This window comes from Oryctolagus cuniculus, chromosome X (assembly GCF_051225735.1).
Source record: "Oryctolagus cuniculus isolate XC-2025 breed Fujian yellow rabbit chromosome X, ASM5122573v1, whole genome shotgun sequence".
Lineage (NCBI taxonomy): Eukaryota > Metazoa > Chordata > Mammalia > Lagomorpha > Leporidae > Oryctolagus > Oryctolagus cuniculus.
In genome coordinates, this window is record NC_142888.1 from 104,316,826 (window position 1) to 104,342,387 (window position 25,562).

Consider the following 25,562-nt stretch of genomic DNA (forward strand, 5'->3'; position numbering starts at 1 on the left):
CCATATTGAAGACCCAGATGGAGTTCCATGCTACTGGCTTCAGCCTGGCCCAACCCTAAATATTGTAGGCATTTGAGGATGGAAGCTGATGGAAGATCTCTCTCACTCTCCCTTTCAAGTAAAGAAAATAAGTAAACTTAAAATAACTATTTAAAAATCTAGATTTTTGATGTACACTGGTGTTGCAGTTGATTTCTCAACAATGTTGCAGTGGATTCATTTCTAAGAGGAGGAGTGTGGTGGGGGCAAGAGGTGCGGAGTCACCACACAGACCCCGGGAGTCAGGTGAAAGCGGGCCTGAGGCGAGCAGCCCCCAGACTCGTTTATTTCAGTTGGCACCACATCTTATATAGCCAAGAGCAGCCAATCCGGTCAAGTGCCGGTCTATGCCCCAACCAATCCCAGCCTGTTGCCAGGCAGTTTCCAAAGCCATCCAATGACAGCCTGTTGCCAGGCAGGCTCCGTTGCCAGGTGGGTTTCAAAGCCATTCCTGAGTAACTGACGCTCGCTTGCCAGTGGCCACCTTGACATGACCTTCAACCTTATCTTCGACCTCCAGAGGAAGTTCCAGCACTTCCTCAATACAATGACCTTTAGACATGACCAGTGCTGGTAAGGCCGACGCAGCCAGGGCAGAGCAGATGGCGTACCGCTTCTGGGTCGTGTTCACTCTCCGGTGCCAACGGCGCCAGGTTTTGGTTGGTGCGAACATGCAGCCTCCTCGGCACATATTCCCAAAGGCACCCTGGCCGGATCGGTGCGTCCCACCACCTTGCACTCTGGGAATTCATGCCGCAGCTCTGCCAGTACCCCATGACTCAGCACTGGTCTGGTGACCTGCCAGCTCACTGACGGCATAGGGCTGCCTGTTGTTCTTGCGCAGGTTGGTGTGCACGAAGTTCACGATGTCTGGCCAGATGGGAGCCTTGAACATGGCGGGCAAAGTGACATTTTTGCCGGACGACTCCCCCTTCTCGGAGTACACCGATATGAGCGGACGAGCACACGCCATGGCGGGGAGAGGTGAGAGCTACGCTCCTCTCCTCCCAGCGGCTCCCACGTGGCCACCTTGGCATGGCCTTATTCCACCACACACTGGGAGCAGCCATCAGAAATGTGGTTTTATTTTTTTAAATATTTATTTATTTATTTGACAGGCAGAGTTACAGAGAGGGGTAGAGACAGAGAGAGAGGTCTTCCATCCGCTGGTTCACTCCCCAGATGGCCAAAATGGCTGGAGCTGTGCTGATCCGAAGCTGGGAGCCAGGAGTCTCCTCCGGGTCTCCCATGAGGGTGCAGGGGCCCAAGGACTCAGGCCAACTTCCACTGCTTTCCCAGGCCATAGCAGAGAGCTGGATCGAAAGAGGAGCAGCCGAGACTAGAACCAGTGCCCATACGGGATGCTGGTGCTTCAGGCCAGGGCGTTAACCCACCGAGCCCAGAAATGTGGTTTTCAAAATGAATGTGACATTCCATTTAAAGGATTTGGTGGAAAAGCAGTACTTTTAAACCTAGTTTCAGTTTAAAGAACTTATTTCCATTTTTGGAGGATATTTTCATATATGAAAATTACAACTCTTTCATCTAAGTTCATATATAATAATTTACTGTAAACAATTGCTGTAATATTAATATTTGTCATGAGTATTCCCCTGATAATTGCACATATTATGAATTTTGGAAAAATAATTTGCATTTTATATGCGTTAGGGGCACTTTTGATTTAAGGACAATCTTTCATTTGTCATTTCAGTTTATTAAGCTTGCTTAATTAAATTTGGCATAGTGGAGATAAGATTGCCCAGTACCTATATTGTTAACCACCACCCAAATCAATTACAAGGAAAAAAAAACGTTACAAATGGTTGAATTCATCAGTTTATTTCACAAAATTGATTAGTTAGCCATTTAAAGACAGAATCTGGATGTGAGAAACCATAGTACGGTATACAAGAATATGTAGGCTATGGGCTTAGAAATTTACACAGTGGAACTGAGAAAGGAATAAACCTCTTCTGTTAAAATGCAACAATCTATTTAGCCACCAATGTTCACAGCAAGTGAAGAATGCAAGGGTATATATTTCCCAAAGAGCAGGAAGTGAAATCTATGGATGTTTAGTCAAATCTACTTAGCACCAAATGTTTATCTCTTTACCAAGCAATGATACTACATGTATATACTCACACAGTGATACCACTTAGTGTCAGCATTTCAACTTTTTATCAACATGCCTACAGGTTTAGACTGTGCTCAAGAGCTTTTTTTTTTTTCTGAATAATAAATAGTTTATCAGCCGGCACCGCGGCTCAATAGGCTAATCCTCCACCTGAGGCGCTGGTACCCTGGGTTCTAGTCCCGGTCGGGGTGCCGGATTCTGTCCCGGTTGCTCCTCTTCCAATCCAGCTCTCTGCTGTGGCCCGGGAGTGCAGTGGAGGATGGCCCAAGTCCTTGGACCCTGCACCTGTGTGGGAGACCAGGAGGAAGCACCTGGCTCCTGGCTTCGGATCAGCGCAGTGCGCCGGCCGCAGCGGCCATTGGAGGTTGAACCAATGGTAAAGGAAGACCTTTCTCTCTCTCTCTCTCTCTCTCACTGTCCACTCAGCCTCTCAAAATAAATAAATAAAAATAAATAGTTTATTAGTAAGTACATGGTTTCAATGGCAATAACAAATTCATTTGAAAAGGATACAATATAAAATCAAAGAATAAAAGCTTGTTAATCATCAGAAAATCTGTGGCTATTAGGGCTGTTGTGTAGAAAGCCAAAATCACTCAAAGGCTAAATCTTAAAGAATACTCGTCCTCTTATTAATCCATATGAAATAGTTCCACAGTACCTGGAATCTGTAGAATTCTGTATTATCACCTTCTAACCAAACATGACGCGTTAGTAGATAACTATGGCTTTTAAGGAAATCCTATTAACTAGTGGTGAGGATTTTGTCTCCTTCAAAACCCTTCACTCACAAATATTTGATCTTGGGTCATTCAGACTTTTTGGAATCACAGTGTCACTTCTGTGGATAGCATAGAAACGTTGACTAAGATTTTCTGCAAAGGCAATATCTGAGTTTTGAATTATAGATTCCATTGATGATGCAGAAAACATAATACCACCAATGTATTCGAAAGCACAATGAGCTATACAGCCATGCTGAACTGTATAGCCAATAATTCGAAAGGTTTTTCCCAGAACACCTCAAAGCTGTTCTACATAGTTCTATGTAGACTCTGCCACCATCAGCCAGAGGCCTGATTTAAAATAAATGCAGTTTGTTTAGAGTTGTAGCAGGGCTTCCAGAAAAATAATCTAAAGTATGTCTCAAAGAATACGTAATTGATCCATGGTTTCAGGATTCCTGGGCACAGCAAAACTCTGCCCTCCTTACTGCTAAAGACCTTTAAGACCATGCAAGTATTTTCATAAATTGTTCTTCGATATCTTTGACCTAATTTTTAGAAAGTATTTCAGAATCTCAGGTGTCTGAATGCAAACTTCATCCTGACAGTTCATTAATAGCTCTAAAAAAGTTAAATATGTGAGCTGCTGCAAATTGAAACAGATAAACTATTTGCTTAATGGATACATAGTCTGGGTGCCATAGTAGTATGAGGAAAATAAAGCAACTGTCAATTTTACATGCTCATTTATGGTTTTTCTTCTTATTTTTGTTAAGAAAATTTATTTTTGTTAAGGAAAGTTGTTAAGGACTCAAATTTCCCCTTGAACTCACCTGACCAAAAATAAATGAAGATAAAGGAGAATTGAAAACACTGTTGTGGTTGAGGCCTAATTCAAAAAAATAGGTTACTTCTTTTTAATTTGGAGTCTGGTATTAGTTAAATACTTCATACATATTCTGAAATTTAAAACAAAGAACAATAAATTAATCCTTACTACTATTTTAGAAATAAAAAATAAACAGAAAATAAGCTCAACTTGTGTAAGGTCACAAAGCTAGTAAGCAATATGTGCAACTTCAAAGGCTGCCTTTTTTCAATCTCTTTCAGGGCAGTTGAAACCAGGTTTATTAGGCACATATCTCATCAATATCACGAACTGAATGACCCTGCTAAAGCAGGCAACATCTTAATGCCTCAAGGATAATCAAGGATAATAGTAAGAACTACCTTGTGGACATTCTGGTGAATAAATGAGCTGATATTTGCACAGTCCTTAGAAGAGTGGTCAGGTATAATAAGCCCAGATAAATGGTTAGTATTATGTTAGCATCATTATTGTTACTATTATTATTAATTGATTAATTAAGGGGATGAAAATGAATTACACTATTTTTCCTTTCTGAAAAATTTAATTTAGCCACTCTCCTTGGTAATCCATTATAGCTGGGGAATAAAATCTTCTGGTAAATACACTATTCTGTTTAACAGAATTTTCATCTTATGCAGATAATGACTTATCGCATAATTTTAAGTCACTACCTATACTATACAATAAGCTAATATCAAAGAAATCATATCATTTAATTGAAACAGAAAATAATACTGTCTGGGGCTTTCATATCATAAATTATAAATGTACTTGCCATTGGTATTTCAGTAGTGAAATATAATATAGAAGTGTAATGTGATACAGGGCAGAAAATAAAGAATACTCTCAGTGAATAAACTCACTTTGATGCTTTGAGTTTAGTCAAGGGACCTTTCTGAAAGCTGGTTGTCAAATCAAGTATTATATTTGCTGAGAGAGGGAAAATTAAATGACGTTTTTCCTTGTGAAATCTACAAAATGCCATGGATATGGGCAAATTTCCAGAGACTAAAGGCCTTCCACACAGGGGACAGTGTGTTCTTCAGTTTTCTCTGCTTTGACTTGGCATCACGTCTAATTCAGTTTTCATTTCAAAAAAGAATCTCTTTCTAGCTAGTCTCCTATTGAGCAAATGAGGAAGGTTGTACACTAGGGTATATTAAGTTCACATTTATTAAGTATTGCTTAAATTGTCTCTGTGATACAGAAACAAATAGCTGTTTTGCAGGATTAATGTACAAGTCACTTCAATTAAAAGAAATCATTAAGATGCAAGTTCCATTTTCTACAGAAGTCTGAATAGCACTTTAAACAAATAGTCTATTTTCCCAAAGATTTGCATGAGGATTTAGTTATGTTACTTCATTTAAAATTAATAGAGTTTAGACACCAGGACTTGCACTTAGAAAAAGATGAAGTAAGAGACTAAATTCAATTACCCGCCCATTTGCACAAAAGACAAGAGGAAACAAAAGAAAAATCCATTACAACACTTATGACACTGAGGTAACTAGAATTCTCAGGACAGAGCAATATTCAGAGAAATCTCATAGAGACAGAACATCAGAAATCAAGATAGTCATCCTTCAGAATTTATCAGAATATTGATTGGTGCATGATTGTAAGGAAGTTACCTGAAGGCGGAGGTAGAACCAACTGAGGGAATTAGAGAGGGCAACTGTTAGCAAACACATAGAGAAGGAGTAGTGTTTATTCTAATTAGAATGGAAAGACCCTGAGAATTTCCACAGCCCCCCACCCTGCCCAGTGTAGACAGTTCTCCAATTCTCTGATACCAGCAGAGTGTCCTAGAGTTCAATTCAAATCTAACATTATCTGAACAACACTCAGAGCTCACACATTAAAAGCTGAGTCCCCAAGACTACTTCATTTGAGATGCCAGCTGCAAATTGCATGCAGACCCCCCACATTTATGTCCAGTAGATTATAATTTTTGGAGTTCATGTGAACTCTCTCAGGTTGAATAATTCACTACAATGACTCAATGATACTCAAAGTATCAGTAAAGTGTTTTACTTACTTACCAGTTGATTATAAAGTCTACAAGTTGGGAAGAGCAAATGGAAGATACACGTAGGTCGAAAATAATCATAAAATGGATAGAGACTTAACTAGAAAACCTAGAAAGTACTAGAAAGAATATGTGAAGTAAATTTCTGTAATCTTGGGTGAGGCAAAGATTTCTTAGATATAGCACCAATAATTCAATCTATAAAAGAAAATGTAAACAACATCTTGAAATTCTGTTTTCCAAGAGGCATTACATAATATCAAGGGAAGTCACTGATTTGGATAAAGCATTTGCAAATATTATTTCTGAAAAAAAATCTTATATCCAAGAAAATTTTTAAGAAAATGAATCTGCAATAAATAAATGAGTTAAATATTTTAATATATGGAATAGTTCACCAAAGGAGATATAACATATAAACTGATAACCGTTCTAAGCTATCAGGGAAAAGGAAATGAAATACACATCGATATATGGTTACAAATGAATTACAATAATTAAAAAGACTGATTATACTAAGTGATTCTGAAGATGTGGAGCAACTGTAAGCCATATATTGTACAAATATAAAGTCACCCAGTCACATTGGAACACAGCTTTGTGCTTTCTTAAAATAGTTAAACATTCATCTACCATTTGATAGAGGCACTTCATTTCCAGATATTTAACCTTGAGTAAAAGAAAGTATATTCTTACAACTTTTTGTACATGAATGTTCATGGTATCTTTACTTATAACAGAAAATGTAGAAATCATCCAAACACACATCCATAAGTGCATGGATAAGTAAAATGTGGTTTATGCATACAATGAAATAATACAAAGCTGTAAAAATAAGAAAATATTGATACTTGCAAAATGGATGAGTCTCAAAATACTTGTGCTTAGAATTGATTCCAGTTATAAATTATAGAAAATGCAAAGTAATTTATATGGGAGCACAAAACCAGTGCTAATCTGGGGAGAGGAACAAAGGATGGCATAAAGAAATTGCAAACATGTATAAAGAAATTTGGAGTAGAGATGTGTTTATTAGTTGACTACATTGCTGGCTCCATGACAGTATATCTTATGTCAAAATTTACTTTGTGCATTTTAAATATGTGAGTTTTATTATATGCCATTTATGTTAGTCAAAGGTGATCAGATATAATTAACATTGTTCCAAAGTCAAAAAGCAGGCAAATTAGCAGGAAGTTGGATCAGAAATGGAGCACCCTGGACGTCAACTGGCAACAATATGAGACACCAGCATTGGCAGCTGGTAGTTTAATCCACTACGCCACAATACCAGATAATGATGTTCTTATTATCTATGGTTTATATACATATATATATATGTATATATATAATACATGTATATACATATATAAAGTTGAAATTATAGGCTTCCTATGTTATGTTATTTTTATTTTACTTTTTTTAAGATTTATTTATTTTAAAGACAGAGAGAGAGAGAGAGAGAGAGATCTTCCATCTGTTGGTTCACTCCCCAAATTACTGCAATGACAAGTACTGAGCCAAACTGAAACCAGGAGTCAGGAGCTTCATTTGGGTCACCCACATGAGTGCAGTGCCCAATCTCCTGGGACATCCTTTGCTGCTTTGCCAGGCACACTAGCAGGAAGTTGGATCAGAAATGGAGCACCCTGGACATCAACTGGCAACAATATGAGATACCAGCATTGGCAGGTGGTAGCTTAATCCACTATGCCACAATGCCAGCCTGTAGGTTTTCTATTTTAGAAGGTTCCAACTTTGAACTGGGAACATGTACATACATACTTCCAGTGCCACCACACAGAGCTATGGGAATTAACCATTGCACAGTACTTTTCTATCTAATTTTCATGGATTTGCTCTTTCATTTTATGCCAACTTTCCATGGTACTTATTATATCTACCCTGTATTTATGTTTTACTTCATATTTTAAAATTTTTGTAATTGTCTATCTTTTTATGTAGCAAAGTCTTAAATACAGCCATGTCCATATTATAATATGTATTATTGTGTATTTTTCTTAGTCATTTACTATGCAGTGAGTAAGCTGCAAAGTATTCACCTGCTGAGTGTGAACCAAATTATCTCCATATATTGTCCATTCTTATTTGGAGGGCTGCAGAAGCATCCTGTTGAAACCTCAAGTATATTGACCTGGAGATAATGAAATATAAGAGGGTATAAGTCTACTTTGTGGTAAGGTTTCAACTTGATTTGAGAAATTTTGAATTCTTTCATTCCAAAATTACTGGAAAATTTGGGACAGAGAAGCACAGTAGGGGGTAAAAGGCATAAAGTATTTTAACTCAATCTCAATGATCCTCTGCAAATATCTCTACACTCTTTGAGTCTGCAGTTAACTATAAGATTGCAAAGTAGCCTTGTGTATAAAACATTTCCCTTATGCGGAGTTTTTCAAAACTTTGTGGAAAATTAATACTGTAAAAATGCATAGATTTCAAAATTTTTGCATCAAAATAGACCTATCATTTAATTACACTTTCCATAATCTTTCTGAAGCACTTTTATATTATTACAATGCTTATTGAACATAGAAATGTGTAAAGCCATACAGATACATGCCAACTAACCAAGCTTCTCCCACGGAGAATCTTTTTGATATAACCATGATGTTATAAGGAAAATTCTAGGCGATAACAGTATACATATAGCATACAGGGATAATATGAAAAAGACAGTAAAAATATGGATGTTAAGAAACAATTTATCATGTAAGATACCTGATCAAATTTCAGTGTGAAAGTTGAAAGCGAAAGTTAGAAAAATTTTTTTACCAGAATTGTTTTCCTTATTTCCTGAATATTCTTTGCTAATGGGTGTTTCTCCCAAGTGCAACAATTTGATTGAATGGAGGGAACTGGAAACTGTTTCAGGCGCTCAAATATATGTCCATCCAGCTGTGAAGGAGATTTCCCAGCAATACCAATGAACTCTTCATTGGCAATTAAAAATGTTCAATTACAGAGAAAATTAAGCAAGATAAACAAAACAATAAAATTTGTATTTCATAGGAGTTGTCAGTTTAATACTCTAGTAGCCAACAAAGCACACCAACATTTTTAAGATGATCAAAAGAGACAATCTTGACATTCTTTTAAAAATATTCATTTGAAGGGCAAGGTGAGAAAGAGAGAGAGAGAGAGAGAGAGAGAGAGAATATCTTCCATTCACTAGTTCACTTTTGAAATACCCACTACAGGCAGAATTGGGGCCAGATGAAGCTAGGAGACAGGAACTCCCACATGGGTGCCAGAAACCCGATTACTGGGGTCATTATCTGCTGCCTCCCAGGCACATTACCAGGAAGCTGGATCAAAAGCAGAGGAAGCAGGACTGGCTCCCAGGCTTTCAGGTATGGGATGCAGGTGTCCAAAGTGGTGGCTTAGCCTGCTGCACCACAACCTTTGCCCACATCTTGACTTATTTTTGTGTGTTGTGTGGCACAGGGCCCCAGATGGGTCTTGACTTCTTATTTAATGACAGATTATGAGCTTCTCATTTCAAATTGCATATTATAATAATACTTACCTTAAATGACTAAGAAAAACATAACATAGCTACTGCAACTGTCAATGTCTGAGACACATTCAATCCTAAATAAATGATAAAAAATGTTTAATTACTATAATTCATGCTAATATCATAAGCTCATACCTTCTCATATAACAAAACTAGCAATCAACCATTACCTGAAATCCATTAATCTAATCTACCCCTCATCTTATTGATATCCTTTTTCCCTACTTTAAAAAGGTAAATCCAGTGGCAGGGGCTGTGTCCTAGCAGGTAAAGACTTTGTGTACAGTGCTGGCATCCCATATTGGCGTCAGCCCAAGTCCCAGCTGCTCCTCTTCCAATCCACCTCTCTGCTATGGCCTGGGAAAGCAGGAGAAGATGGCCTAAGTCCTTGAACTCCTGCTCCCACATGGGAGACCTGGAAGTATCTCCTGGCTCCTGGCTTCAGATCGGCCCAGCTCCAGGCATAGTGGCCATTTGAAGAGTGAACCAGCGTATTAATGATTTCTTTCTCTCTCTCTCTGCCTCTGTCTCTCTGTAACTCTGACTTTTTAATAAATAAATAAATCTTTAAAAAGGTAAATTCCATGGCTAATTTTTTATTCCTTTCTATTCCTGTGTTCCCTTTCCCTGCTCTTCCCTCAACTTAATTAATCAAAACAAACTCAACTGCACATCAGCACTTATACAACTGAATGTGAATGGGGAGAAACAATTATACAAACTGGTCTCCAAACCAGTTTGACTACAAACCTCAAATGCCCCTTTAACACTTGCATGCAATTACAACATCCCATTTCCCTAGATAACTAATTCATAACCCCCCTCCCCTCAAATCTCAATGTATCTTCCCTAGCTTTCACTCCTAGTTGGTGCATTTTCCATGAAATTTTTGAAATCCTCTCATATGTATTCTTATATATTGCTGTTATTAATGCAAATTGGTGCAAAGTCCTATGAAGGAAAATTTGGCAATAAATAGCAAAATGCAAATGCATTTAGCCTTTAAGATGAAAGGAATTCAGAAATCCTGCCCAAATTTACTCCAGCAAAAAAAAGATTATAATAAATGACATATGAATGGACAAATTGATTGCAACAATATTGCTAATTTCTAAAACATAGAAATAACACAAAGTTCACAAAATGAATTATAATAAATTCATCAAATGAAATAACCTGAAATTATAAAAGGCATACCAAGACTTTTCTCTGAAGGGAGGAGAGAACTTGCACTTTGCTTATGGCCTTGTCTGAATATTGATGGAGTTTGTGGATTCAAAAGGCTTCCATAGCCTGTGCAGCTCATGTCAAGAGCCTGGGGTGATCACTGACGTCATACATAAGAGTTAATTGTTAAATCAACAACAGAAGTCACTGTGCACTAACTCCCCATGCAGGACTTCTGCCCTCATAGAGTTGTATTGTAATTATGTCTAAGTGCTCACAAAAGATGTATCATTCCTGGGTACTCATTTAAAGTTAATTAAGTTTCTATAAAAACAGAAATGAAATTAACTTAAAGATGTTCAAGATGCAATGACTTTGTATAACCCTTGTCTAGAATGTTGAGGAATAGTTTTTTTTTTTCCGTGCAAATTGTTAAACTCTTTACTTAGTATAGAGTTGGTCTTCTATATATAAAGTTAATTGAAAATGGATCTTAGTCGAGAATGAGACTGGGAATGGGAGGAGGAAGAAGGGTGGGAGTGTGGGTAGAAGGGCAGATATGGTGGGAAGAATCACTATATTCCTAAAGTTGTACTTACAAAATGCATGAAGATTGTATTCCTTAAATAAAAGCTTTCTTCGAGGGGAAAAAAGGCATACCAAGAAGATATCCAGATGTTACTATGTAATGATATTTATAATATAATCAGTGAAAATGCAAAGGTAAAAAATAAAATAATTGCGATGAACATTTTATGTAATAGCTGAGATAAAGAATGGAATGCCTGCATCCTGTATTTAGGTGACTGGGCTTGAGTTCTGGCTCCACTACCAATTCCTGTGTCCTGCTGATCCACACTCTTGGAGACAGCGGGTCATGGCTCAAGTACTTCGGTCCCTGCAATCCGCCTGAGAGTCCTGAACTGAATTCCCAGGTCACAGCTTTGCTTTGGTCCAGCCATTTGTTGCAGGAATTGGAGTGAAGCAGTGGCTGGTCAATGTTTGTTTGCTTACCTCGCTGCCTTTAAAATAAAGAAAATAAATACAATTTAAAAATTAAATGATAGGATGATTAGCTAACTACATAAAATTGTTTTATGGAGAAATGAGAAACAAAGTTAATTAAAAAACGTGTTTTTTCTTTTACTTTGGAACCTTATGAATGGTTTCTATATTTGTTTTTTTTAACTTTTATTTAATAAATATAAATTTTGACTTGATCAGCCCTTATCCTGACTGTTGAAGAACAACTTAATACTTTATCCCTTTTAGTATTTTTTGTTATACTTAATACTATTTGTTGAACTCGGTAATTAACACACAATTATTCTTAGGTGTTTAAATTTAACTGAAAAGTGATCCCCATTAAATAGAAGAGTGGGAATAAGAGAGGGAGGATATGTACAGTTCGGCACATGCTCAATCAGACTTGCCCCAAATGGTAGAGTTAGAAACATGCCAGGGGATTCCAATTCAATCCCATCAAGGTGGCATGTACCAATGCCATCTCACTAGCCAAGTGATCAGTTTCAGTTCACAATTCATCATGATAGGATTAAGTGTCAAAGGGATCACATAAACAAGACTAGTGTCTGCTAATATTAACTGATAGAATTACAAAGCAGAGAACAATCCAACATGGGACGTGGGATACACAGCAGACTCACAGAATGGCAGATGTCCTAAACAGCACTCTGGCCTCAGATTCAGCCCTTCAGGCATTCGGATCTGGCTGAAGAGCCCATGAGAGGATTTTAAGCATGGGAAGCCAAGACAATCTGGCAAAAAAAAGACCTAAATGAAAGATCTCTGTAAGTGAAATCCCAATGGGTAGAATGGGCCATCAAATAAGGAGGCACCTTTCTCTGAAGGGAGGAGAGAACTTCCACTTTGACTATGACCTTGTCTAAATAAGATCAGAGTTGGTGAACCCAAAAGGCTTCCATAGCCTTGGCAGCTCATGACAAGAGCCTAGGGTGATTACTGACGCCATAAACAAGCATGTCAATTGTTAAGTCAACAACAGGAGTCACTGTGCACTTATTCCCCATGAGGGATCTCTGTCCTTAATGTGTTACACAATGTGAATTAATGCTATAACTAGTACTCAAACAGTATTTTTCACTTTGTGTTTCTATGTGGGTGCAAAATGTTGAAATCTTTACTTAATATATACTAAATTGATCTTCTGTATATAAAGAGAATTGAAAATGCATCTTGATGTGAATGGAATGGGAGAGGGAGCAGGAGATGGGAAGGTTACAGGTGGGAGGGAAGTTATGGGGGGAAAGCCACTGTAATCCAAAAGCTGTACTTTGGAAATTTATATTTGTTAAATGAAAGTTAAAAAAAGAAAAATAAATAAATAAGTCCTATTGAGCATGTGCCAAATGGTACATCTCCCTCTTTTATTCCCACTCTTATATTTAACAGGGATCACTTTTCAGTTAAATTTAAACACTTAAGAATAAGTGTGTGTTAATTAAAGAGTTCAACCAATAGTATTAAGTAGAACAAAAAATACTAAAGGAAATAAAGTAGTAAGTTGTTCCTTGACAGTCAGGACACGGGCTGATCAAGTCATTGTTTCTGATAGTATCCATTTCACTTCAAAAGGTTTCCTTTTAGGTGCTTGGCTAGTTGTCACCGATCAGGGAGAACATATGATATTTGTCCCTTTGGGACTGGCTTAATTCACTCAGCATGATGTTTTCCAGATTCCTCGATTTTGTTGCAAATGGCCGGATTTCATTGGTTTTGTTGTTTGTTTGTTTGTTTTTACTGCTGTGTAGTATCTATAGAGTACATATTCCATAATTTCTGTATCTAGTATACTGTTAATGGCATTTGCGTTGATTCCAGGTCTTAGCTATTGTGAATTGAGCTGCAATAAACATTAATGTGCAGACAGCATTTTTGTTTGCCAATTATATTTCCTTTGGGTAAATTCCAAGGAGTGGGATGGCCGGGTTGTATGGTAGGGTTATATTCAGGTTTCTGAGGAATCTCCAAACTGACTTCCATAGTGGCTTTACCAGTTTGCATTCCCACCAGCAGGGGGTTAGTGTCCTTTTCCCCACATCCTCTCCAGCATCTATTGTTAGTAGATTTATGTATGTGAGCCATTCTAACTGGGGTGATGTGAAACATCATTGTGTGCCAGTGTGGTGGCTCAATAGGCTAATGCTCTGCCTGCTGCACTGGCACCCTGGGTTTTAGTCCCAGTTGGGGCATCGGATTATGTCCTGGTTGCTCCTCTTCCTGTCCAGCTCTCTGCTTTGTCCCGGGAGTGCAGTGGAGGATTGGTCAAGTCTTTAGGCCCTGCACCCTCATGGGAGACCAGGAGAAGCACCTGGCTCCTGGATTCGGATCAGCGTGGTGCACTGGCCACAGCGTGCCAGCCACAGGGCCATATACATAGTATTGGAGGACTTCAATACTCCACTATCAACAATAGAGAGATCAACCGGACAGAAGATCAACAAAGAAACAGCAGATTTAATCGACGCTATAGCCCAAATGGATCTAACAGATATTTAAATAATTTTCAATCCTACATCTAAAGAATTTACTTTCTTCTCAGCAATAAATGTAACCTACTCTAGGACTGACCACATACTAGGCCATATAGCCAGTCTCAACAAATTCAAATTAATTGAAATCATACCATGCAGCTTCTCAGACCACAGCGGAATGAAGCTGGAAATTAGCAACTCAGGAATCCCTAAGGCATACATAAACACATGGAGACTGAACAACATGCTCCTGAATGAACACTGGGTCATAGAAGAAATCAAAAGAGAAATCAAAAACATAGTGATACAAGTTATTTAATTGTATATCAGGCCGGCGCTGCGGCTCAATAGGCTAATCCTCTGCCTTGCGGCACTGGCACACCGGGTTCTAGTCCTGGTCGGGGCGCCGGATTCTGTCCCGGTTGCCCCTCTTCCAGGCCAGCTCTCTGCTGTGGCCTGGGAGTGCAGTGGAGGATGGCCCAAGTGCTTGGGCCCTGCACCCCATGGGAGACCAGGAGAAGTACCTGGCTCCTGCCATCGGATCAGCTCTGTGCCACGGTGGCCATTGGAGGGTGAACCAATGGCGAAAAGGAAGACCTTTCTCTCTGTCTCTCTCTCTCACTGTCCACTCTGCATGTCAAAAATAAATAAATAAATAAACAAATAAATAAAAATTAATTGTATATCAGTGTTTGCATAACAATATATATAGAATAAGTATTAAACATGATGAAGCTATGCTACTTTTTCCTGTATGTTCTGATGACTTTTAGCCCGAATATTACAAGGAAATCTTAACTGACATGTTGTAACTTTGTCATTTATATATATTTATATGTATATATATATATATACACACACATATATATATCACTGCTGTTATTTGGATATGTTACCAATGTATTGTGAAATATATTACATGATTATTTACATTTATATAATAATGAATAAGGTAAGAAGTAAACTCCTATTATATGACTTTTAAAAGAATAGCAGAAAAATTCACAATTTTTAATTTGCAAGAAACTCTAATAACATTAGTTTACTCACCCAGAATCTTCCATAAAGTTTTTTTCTTATTTTTCTTCTTGGACATTCATCTTTTAATACTATGAATTGTGATATCTCAGTTCATCTCTTTTACAATTTTTTAAAAATTTACTTTCATATACTTGAAAGAGTGATAAAATGAGAGGTATAGAGAGAGAGAGAGAGAGATAATAGATAGAGAATTTCTATCCACATGTTTCCTCCCTAAAGGGACACAAAAGCTGAGTCTGGGCCAAACCAAAGTCAGGACCCAGGGATTCCATCCTGGTCTCCAACATATGGCAGGATCCCAAGTACTTTGACCATCTTCTTCTACCTTCCCAGGAGCATCAACAGGAAGCTAGATAGGAAGTAGAGCAACAGGAACTCAATCTAGCTCTCTAATACAGGAGGCTGGTGTCACAAGTGACAGATTAATTCATTGTGCCACAATGTTGGCTCTCAGAATAAGATTTCTAATTACCCTTTCTTGCTAAAGGAAATTAACCATCCTTGAGGAAATTGCCAATTTCATCTATAAGCCTAGAAAAACACATGAGGATTCTGCTTTTTTGCCATGAGGCAAATTGATCATTCTATGATATATTGTATTGCTATATCCCTAGTGTGGCAATAAATACACACTATTTTTATTTGTTAATTAAAATAATGGAATAAACTTTAAAGTAGTAATGAGATCACTCCAGAAGAACAAAGGAGCTGATTTGAAAGGATATCCATTGTTCAAAGATGGGATAATTTGAGCATAAATGAAACAATGTGGGGTGAACATGTGGCCTAGCTGTTTAACTTCCAGTTGGCATTCCTGGACTTTTATTTTCTGCGTTCAGGTGCCGGCTCTGCTCCTTATTGAAGTCTCTTGTTAATGCTTATCCTGGGAGGCAGCAGGTGATGGCTCAAGTAATTGGATGCTTGTCAACCATGTGTAAGAACTGGATTGAATTCCCAGCTCCCAACCTGAGCTTGGCTCAGTCACAGCATTTGCAGGTATTTGGGGAGTGAACCAAAAGATAGCAGCATTCACTCTGTCTCTTTTGTATCTCTGCCTCTTGAACTATTTAGTTTAAAAATGCTCTAATGACAGCTATTACTAATTTAAAACAACATATTAAATGAACATCAACAAATCATATCATTACACATCTCATAACTTGTATTCATATAAAATAAAAATCTCATTTTACTACCATCTGCTTAAAGTATTTCAATGGTTCATGTTACTCTTCAAAATATATCTAGGGGCTGGTGCTGTGGCAGAGCACATAAAACAGACACCTGCGGTGCTTGCATACCATATGGGCACCGGTTTGATTCCCGGTTGCTCCATTCTGATCCAGCTCTCTGTTATGGCCTGGGAAAGCAGTAGAAGATGGCCCACATTCTTGGGCCCCTGCACCTGCATGGGCAACACAGAAGAAGCTCCTAGCTCTGGATCAGTGCAGCTCCAGCCATTGCAGCCAATTGTAGAGTGAACCAGCAGATGGAAGACTTCTCTCTCTCTCTCTCTGCTTATCCTTCTCTCCTGTGTAACTATGACTTTCAAATAAATAAAGATATTTAAAATAAATAAATAAATAGATAAATATTATCTAACTCTCTAATGATACAAATCATGATTATAATAGCAAATAAATTTATTGAACAGTGTGTTCCAGTTATCATGAGTAGAATTTCATATGATACGATTTAGTCATCACATCTCTATGATACAGGCATTATTACTCTCATTTTATGGATGAGAAAACTATTCTATCAAAATTAAAGTGCTCACACAAAGAATTTATGAATTTATAAATTGTTGCACTTCCACTTGAATCTGAATAACTTTGTCTCAAATTCAGTACAGGTAAAACAACAGAACATCCATGTTGTGAAGAAGTGGCAAAGGAAAAAAATAGTTTGGTCATTTCTATTTTATATCCTTATTCACATTTGACCCATCAAGTTTTACCATCTGCCTCTGCCTCTACTACGTCTAACCCCAAACTCATTATTTGTCTAATTCACACATTTCATGATAGTCTTGTGTGGTTACATAGTCTTTTTTTTTTTTAAGATTTGTTTTATTTATTTGAAAGAGTTACAGAGAGAGGTAGAGATGGAGAGATGTCGATCTTCCGTCTACTGGTTCACTCCCCAAGTGGCTGCAATGGCCTTAGCTGAGCTGATCCAAAGCAGGAGCCAGGAGCTTTTTTCTGGTCCTCCCACAAGGATTCTGTGGCCAAGCACTTGGGCCATCCTCTGCTGCATTCCAAGGTGTATTATCAGAGAGCTGGATCAAAAGTGTAGCAGCCGGCGCCCATAAGGGATGCTGGCACCACAGGTCCTTTTGCCCAACACCACCACTGGTGACATAGTCTTTTAAAGTAGGTGTACTTTCAATAGAATTTGAGACTGAATATAGAAGGCAATTCTTAAATTCTTACTCTTAAATAGTAATATATCTTAGGGGTCGGCACTGTGGCACAGTGTGCTAACGCCCTGGCCTGAAGCGCCGTCATCCTATATGGGTGCTGGTTTTAGGCCCGGCTGCTCCTCTTCTAATCCAGCTCTCTGCTATGGCCTGGGATAGCAGTAGAAGATGTCCCAAGTCCTTGGGCCCTTGCACCCACGTGGGAGACCCGGAGGAAGCTCTTGGCTCCTGGCTTCAGATTGGCACAGCTCCAGCCATTGTAGCCATCTGGCGAATGTACCAGCAGATGGAAGACCTCTCTCCCTGTCTCTACCTCTCTCTATAACTCTGTTTGTCAAATAAATAAAAAATAAATCCTTAAAAATAGTAATATATATTAGTATATATGTATTTATATATAATTGAAAGACAATTTGTTCCAATCTTACAGCTACTTAGAAAAGTACAGAAAGTTATTTGAATAAGTAAAAAATGAAGAATTCACCTGTGGAAAATTAAAAGATATTGTATATTAACAGATGCAGTTGTAAGTAAAAGTTTTGAAAATAGATAATCCTCTTCATCAGGGCTTCTTTAACTGGGATCCAAAGACCTCTCAAGAGGCCCAGGGATGTATTCCAGGTAGTACACAATCTTTTCTTCCTCAGAAATATAGATAACAAATAACAGGATCACTGACAATGTTTATGCTTTTGCCAAAAATAAGAATGAATATATTTCTTAACCTAATTCAGTTTGAAAATGTAATTCATGCTGATTATTTTAAAATTCCAGTAGTAATTACACCCTCCAAGATATTACACACTTTGGCGTACTACATTATTGCAAAGGCTTTAGCAAAGTCAACGTGATTTGTGCACTGAAGAAAAACTTGGAAGTAGTGCCTTACTCAAATGTTATGATACGTTTTTGAAGTAGGTCATCAAGGAATTGGCACCTTCACTGTTCTCATCTACTATGTAACTAGATAAAACCATAGACATCTCTCAATGTAGCCAACAGCTTGATTTTGTTTATGATGTGCATACTGATACCTTCAAAAAGAGAAATCATATTTTATGAGTCCCTTTTGGATACTACACTGATTGTGGATGTTTGGAAATGGTAAAAAGTTGCTTTGCCAAACAAATATTTGTCTGGAACAAAAAAGCTTCATACTCTTTGCACAGATGGAATTTCTACAATGACTGGCAATGCATCTGTTTCTGCTACTTTAGTGAAAAAAGGAATCTCCTTATGTCATAGTCACACACTGCTTTTTACAGAGACAAGCACGGGCAACAGAATTTTACAACAAGCCTGAATGAAGTGTTGTCAAAAGTCATAAATGTTATGAATAAAATCAGATGTGGATCTCTGAATCACCTCATTTTAATTTTTGTTCTCAAAATATGAAAATAGGATATTATGTTCTACTTCAACACATGGAAGTTCAGTCGTTCTCAAGATCAATTTTACAGTGTTGGTTCAAACTACAGGCATAGGTTTCACATTTTCTTAAAATGGGTCTTTTTGAAAGACAGGATTTTATTTATTGGTAGATTCACCTAACAAGTATTTATTGCCTTATGAATAAGGTAAACTTAAAAATGTTTGAAGTAACAATTATGTATGCATCTGAAAAATTCCAAGCTTTCTTGGCTAAGCTGCCAACAAGGAGTAAGAGAATACAATGTGAAATTCTAGCAAATATTAAATACTGGGAGGTTTGTTTTTCTACATTGATAAAATTAAAGATAAATTACGAATTCAGTCTTTTCTTCTGATACAAACTGTTGTCAAAGATACTGAACTAGCTAAAGATGAACTTACTGATGTTAGAATGAAAAAAACTTACTATAATTGCAGCTGAACTCGAAAAGTCTTGGACAATCCTAGTGTTCATTGTGAGAAAGCAATCACAGTATTTTAAAGGAAACTATGAAAGCTTTAATTTCTTATCCAATAAAACATCTTTGCAAATAGATATTTTCTGCTTTAGTAACCACCAGAGTAAAAATTAAAACTAGAATTAAAATTCAGGTTGTCAAAGATAATGTGAATTGCCTTATTCAAACTAAACTGCAACTACCTTCTTACCAAAATGTTAAAAAGGTAATTATAGTTTGCTTATATGTATATTACTTTGTTATTGATACATTAACAAATATGCTATTAACAAATATTACTATGTAATACATTTCATTTTTAAATTTGGTAAGTAATTCAAAATAATCTTCTTTAAAATTCTATTTTTATTATGCATAAAAACGGTAGTCTGTGGAGTTCATATGTTTTTCCTGATTACCACGGTTTGAAAATGTTTATGAACACTTGTCCTATATTCCGTTTACTTCCTGTTTTCTATAGTCTAATTTTAAAAATTCTAATCTTCACCTGATATATACCCTACCAATTTAAGATCCAGTTAGAGTATTCTGGACACTGACCAAAGATGTACATCAATGTCTGCATTAAGAATGCAAATTTTTCCAGCTGTAGTTAGATGCATGTACAGGAAATAATGAGATACATATGTATGCTCATTTATAAAATATTTTCATGTCACAATTTATCCTCAACATCATTTGGCAATAGGTGTTGACTAGAGAACATAGGCATTCTTGTATTTTTTGTAGTCCTTTAGGGAGTTTAATAATTATTGTTTTGTCTCCATCCTGTTAGTTCCTTTCCAAATGAGTCTTGTGGCTTGACCTTGAAAACAAATCTTAATCTTATGTCCCCAGGTTTATTCTAATTGCTGTTGTTCCTCCTGGACTGCAGCACACTAACCTGTCACTCATCAAGTCCATTTGTCTGTGAACTGACTTAATTAAACATCTCAAATCCAATTTACTTGATCCTTCTACCATTAAAGGGAAAAAAAATTCCCTAACTGTCACTAAAAATGAGATTGGTTGAAAACAACAACGAAAAAGAAATGAGAAGAAATTTTTATAAAAGGTTTTCTTAAGTAGTACAGTGACATTGCTATCTATTGCTAAAAATAAGATATGCAGAATGCAAAGCAAAGGCAGTAATTTAAAAAGCCATATAAAACAACTTCCTGTTGTCTTATTCTGTTTGTTAGGTTGAAAGAAAAATGAGAGGTAATGGGGAGTCTTACTTCTTTCTCTCAACTCTAATCATGCCTATGAGAAAAATCTTAAAACCTCAACCATAGCTCTCTTTTGTCTAGCACACCAAACTTGCAATTGAACATTTCATTTCTGACAAAATGCCTTTCTCCTTTCAATCCCTCTGCTCAATTTAAACTCTACTTGACTCTTTTGTCCTCCTTAACCTTATTCCCAGAGCAGTCATCAAAGTGTAGTCTTCAGAATAGAAGCTGCAACATTGTCTAGAAACTCATAGAAATGCAAAGCTTGGGTCCCACCTTGGTCTTACCAGTGCAAAAAGCTCTTGGGATAGAGTCCAGTGTTCTCCGGTTTAGCAATCTGTGTTTTAACTAGGTGATTCTAATGCATGCTGCAGTTGAAGAACCACTGCTAGATAAATGAAACCTTGCTTTGACTTTGGAGTTGTATTATTCAAAACATTCAGGACCTGTGTGACCTTTTGCAGGTTTTATAATTCCTCTGTTTCAAAATTAACTACCAATCTAAATAACTCTCACAGAACATTTGAGAGCCTTGAAGGCTGTTGAATCTTTGTTTCCTTACTTCTCTGCATCCCAGTTTCCTCAGAAACGTGTATAATAATGATAATGCCACCAATCTCCAAAAGTTGTGGGGATTAATACATTTTGCCCCTGATACTATATTAATACTGCAATTTATAGCACTGTGTAACACAAATTAAACAGGAAATATTATTTTGTTACTGTATAATTAATAGATGTTGACTACAAAATTACTAATTTTAAATGATTTTCTTGAAGCATAAGTTTTCTTAAATACAATACTGTATCTAGATTTTCCAGGCCTGTCCATTTTTTTAATTTAGTCAATATCTGTTTAAGAAGTAAACAGATTTGCTTCCTTTAGTCTATTGATTTTGAAAATTCCCTACTTACTTGAGTTTTAAGAAAATGTGATTACCTTTGAAATCATATATTTATAAATGCTACATGGTATCTTTTTTATTTTGACAGGCAGAGTGGACAGTGAGAGAGAGTGAGACAGAGAGAAAGGTCTTCCTTTGCCGTTGGTTCACCCCCCAATGGCCCCTGCAGCCAGCACACTGCAGCCAGCACACCCCGCTGATCCGAAGCCAGGAGCCAGGTGCTTCCCCTGGTCTCCCATGCAGGTGCAGGGCCCAAGGACTTGGGCCATCCTCCACTGCCCTCCCGGGCCACAGCAGAGAGCTGGACTGGAAGAGGAGCAGAATCTGGGGCCCTGAACGGGACTAGAACCTGGGGTGCCAGTGCAGCAGGCAGAGGATTAGCCTATTGAGCCGCGGTGCCAGCCGCTCCCTGGTATCTTAAAATGGTCAATCACTTCTGATTTTTACTCTTGTGTCTTCATGGCACAATCACTGATTATGTTGAACTCATTAGGAACTATTTGTATATAGATGTAAATTATGATTTTCCAGGATCATTTTGTCACTTTTCATTAATGAACAACTCTTACACAGGGCTCAAGGCAATTAATATAGCTTAGAAAATTGAAGTTATAATAATAGCTCATTCCCTTTCTGATGTGATCCAAAGAACTTAATTCAGATTATCTGCAGTATGTAGGGATTTCTACAATACTGGACGGTTTTTTTTTCTTATTGTCAAATACTTCAATATTTCTTTAAAAAAATCTTCTCATTATTCATCCACAGTTTTTCCAAAGCCTTGTTTAGAGTTGTGATAACAATTTGATTAATGTGACATGTTGAGAAAGTTGACTGGTTAGATTTCAGTTTATAATGTAATATAAATTGAAGAAATATAAGCTGTGAGTTTCTTGGGAAATAGAGTTAAAAAAAAAAAAAACACTGGCCATAAAATCAAAAAGCACATAAGCCCTGACTGCAAAATATTTATAAATTTGAATAAATTCTTTAGTATTTTTTCAACACTTCTTATCTGTAAAATGGGTTGATGTAAAGATAAGAAGATATAAAATGATCATAAAAACTGTATAAGTGCATCATTTGGTGGGAGGTGTTTCTCACCCCTACATTAAATATGCTCATGTGTTTTTGTTAAATAAATCTATGAACACAAACATTTACCTCAAAATCGCTCTCAAAATGGCCTGTCAGAAGAGATTCTAAATGAAATTACTAATTGAGGCACTTTCATTTTTTTGATACTATAAAATTAAGACAGAAAGAAAAATCATGGTAGTATATGCAATGATATATACATCTTTTCCTTAAAGAATCATGATGTATATATCTAATCATACATAATAACTGATAAGTTTTCACTGTTGATTTGAATATATGACAGTAAACACATAGAGCAATAATATATGATGGTTGAAAACTTTTAGGTGAATCACAATTTTTAAAGTGTTTTATAGTTTTTTGTAATTATCTTCAAATATAAATATTCAAATTATATGCAATGCTGTACTTATACTTGAATGCCTCAAATTCAGGATAAAATCTGGTAAATAAGAAAATAGATGGGAACGTAAAGAAATCTGTCCTCACCTTAGATGCACTCGCACAAAATAAGCAAAACAGAGATGTGACTAATAAGAAAATAGCTGGACTTCTATAAAGAAAAATCTTCAGGGTTGCAAAATGGTTTGAATATATTTGGTGAAATAAAAGTTGTATGTGACTAGGAAGCATCAGTTGCCTAATGTCAACTCTCTCTGAATTAATGAAATCTACCAAATCCTTTTAGCTGTCCATGCTTAGAAGTAAAACAAGATCACAGGATCTTTTGTCATAGGTAATAGTTGGAATTGCTGTACAGCAGTCAAGTGGATACCCAGCCATTTTTCATGAGATCTATAGATATTTTGTGTCCAACATATAGTAAATAAAGAATATTTAGGTTCAGAGAACTTTATCATCATGGTAATTCCATAGTTAAAAATTAAGATTGTCAGAAATGCCCAATGATACAATATGCTTAGATACAATAGCTTTTATCTCTAAGAACATTACATATCTTTGAAAATATTAGTCTACAGGATAAAATTTTGACATGGTAGTGTTGATAATACTGAGAATTTATACTTCTCTAGAGATTTTTTAAAAGATTTATTTCACATATTTAAAAGAGCTACAAGGAGAGGTAGAGACACACAGACAGAGGTCTTCCATCCCCTGGTTCACTTCCCAAATGGACGCAATGGCCAGAGCTGAGCGGATCTGAAGCCAGGAGCCAGAAGCCAGGAGCCAGGAGTTTCTTCTAGGTCTCTCACTTGCATGCAGGGGCCCAGGGATTTGGGCCATCCTCTGCTGCTTTCCCAGGCAGGGAGCTGGTTTGAAAGTGGAGGAAGGGCTGTCGTTGTGGCACAGCAGGTTAATGCCCTGGCCTGAAGCGCTGTCATCCCATATGGGCGCCAGTTCTTGTCCTGGTTGCTCCACTTCCAACCCAGCTCACTGATATGGCCTGAGAAAGCAGTGGAGGATGGCCCAGATCCTTGGGCCCCTGCACTCACGTGGGAGACCCGGAAGAAGCTCCTGGCTTTGGATTGATGCAGCTCCCGCCTTTGTGGCCAAAGGGGGAATGAACCATCGGGTGGAAGAACCCCCACCTCTGTCTCTCCTCTCTCTGTATAACTCTGACTTTCAAATAAATAAATCAATCTTTAAAAAAGTGGTGCCTATATGGGATGCTGGCTCTGCAGATTGGGGCTTTAACCTGCTGAGCCATACCATCAGCCCCAAGTTCTCCAGAGTTTTCATGAGCCTGGCATTTTCAGAATGTGTTAACTAATTTCATGGTCATGAAAGCTCTATAAGACAGATATTAGTAAAGTTCTTCACATTTTACAGATTAACTGAGTGAGTTTGAAAAGCCTGTGAAAACTGCCTCAGCTCTGCCCCCACCTTACGAACCTTACTTGGCTTGTGCTAGATAAACCCAAGCCATAACTACATTCTTGCTCTCCTCCACATGCTCGCCCTGTGTGTACATGGGCAGTTAGCCACCTCTATGAACTTATTTCCCTTGAATAAATTCATTTTGGCTTTGTAAAAAAAAAGAACCTAAGACACAAGGAGATCATTGTATGACATGATGAAATTTATAGAACTATTAAGTGGAGGAGTCTGGTTGTAGTCTGGGTCCAGTGTTTTTAATCTTATATTTTAAGGTGCATAAATGAACAATAATAAATAATGCTCTATGTGGAGCGAGGTTCTAAATTTTTAAAGCAATTTAGTGAATACATATACAGAATTAAGGATATCAGTATACATAGAGGGTAAATTTGAAATAACATGCTAATATTTTCAAAGTGATTATTTAAAATTTGGGGGTGAGATTTTCTTATTTTCCAAACACCCTCGGGTAAACCTATACTTTCTTGGAGGGCATTTTCTGAAACAACAATACCGAAGCAGTATGAGCCCTGGAATTCAAGCAATTACACAAGTGCTTGACACTAAGTAAAAAATAAATCTTGCCTATAGAAAAGTTTCAGCAAGTGTTGTGAGTGTCTGATAATATTTAAGGCAGTCTCTATAGTATGTGTTAAAGTGTGAGTTAGAGCAGGAAAAAGAGAATGTTGTGAAAATGCCAGACAATGGCCTCCTTGATATGTAAAAGTGACATGGGGCAGGCACAAAAAATCCTAAATAGCAAAGGAAGAAGGATAAATCATTATTTTGAAGATCATTTATGATAAAAAGCTCATATTCAATCATAGATTTAAACATGTAAATTGAATAAACTAAATTTTTAAATGAAATTTTGTCTTTGTAATGGAACTGATTTTAATTCCTAAAATGTCCATCACATTTTTTTCTTTCAGATGTTAAACGCATTTAATCGTTTCCAAATCTGAGAAAACTGGGACCTCAACCTTACAGGTAAATCACCAAAATGATATTTAACAAGGATAGTTATAGAATGCAATATTTTGTTTCCAGATATTACCTGCTGATGCTATAGAGTGGTTTCCCGAATAGTAAGGCAATTCCATTAGGTGTCCTTGAGGTACCAT

The 25,562-nt window shown here is 37.1% G+C and overlaps 2 pseudogenes; both read right to left on the bottom strand.

The window, feature by feature from the left end:
• Nucleotides 1-478: 478 nt before the first annotated feature.
• On the bottom strand, nucleotides 479-1,057 carry LOC103352008 (large ribosomal subunit protein uL4 pseudogene; annotated as a pseudogene).
• A 1,662-nt stretch (nucleotides 1,058-2,719) lies between these two features.
• Nucleotides 2,720-25,562, bottom strand: LOC100358039 (mitochondrial inner membrane protease subunit 1 pseudogene; annotated as a pseudogene).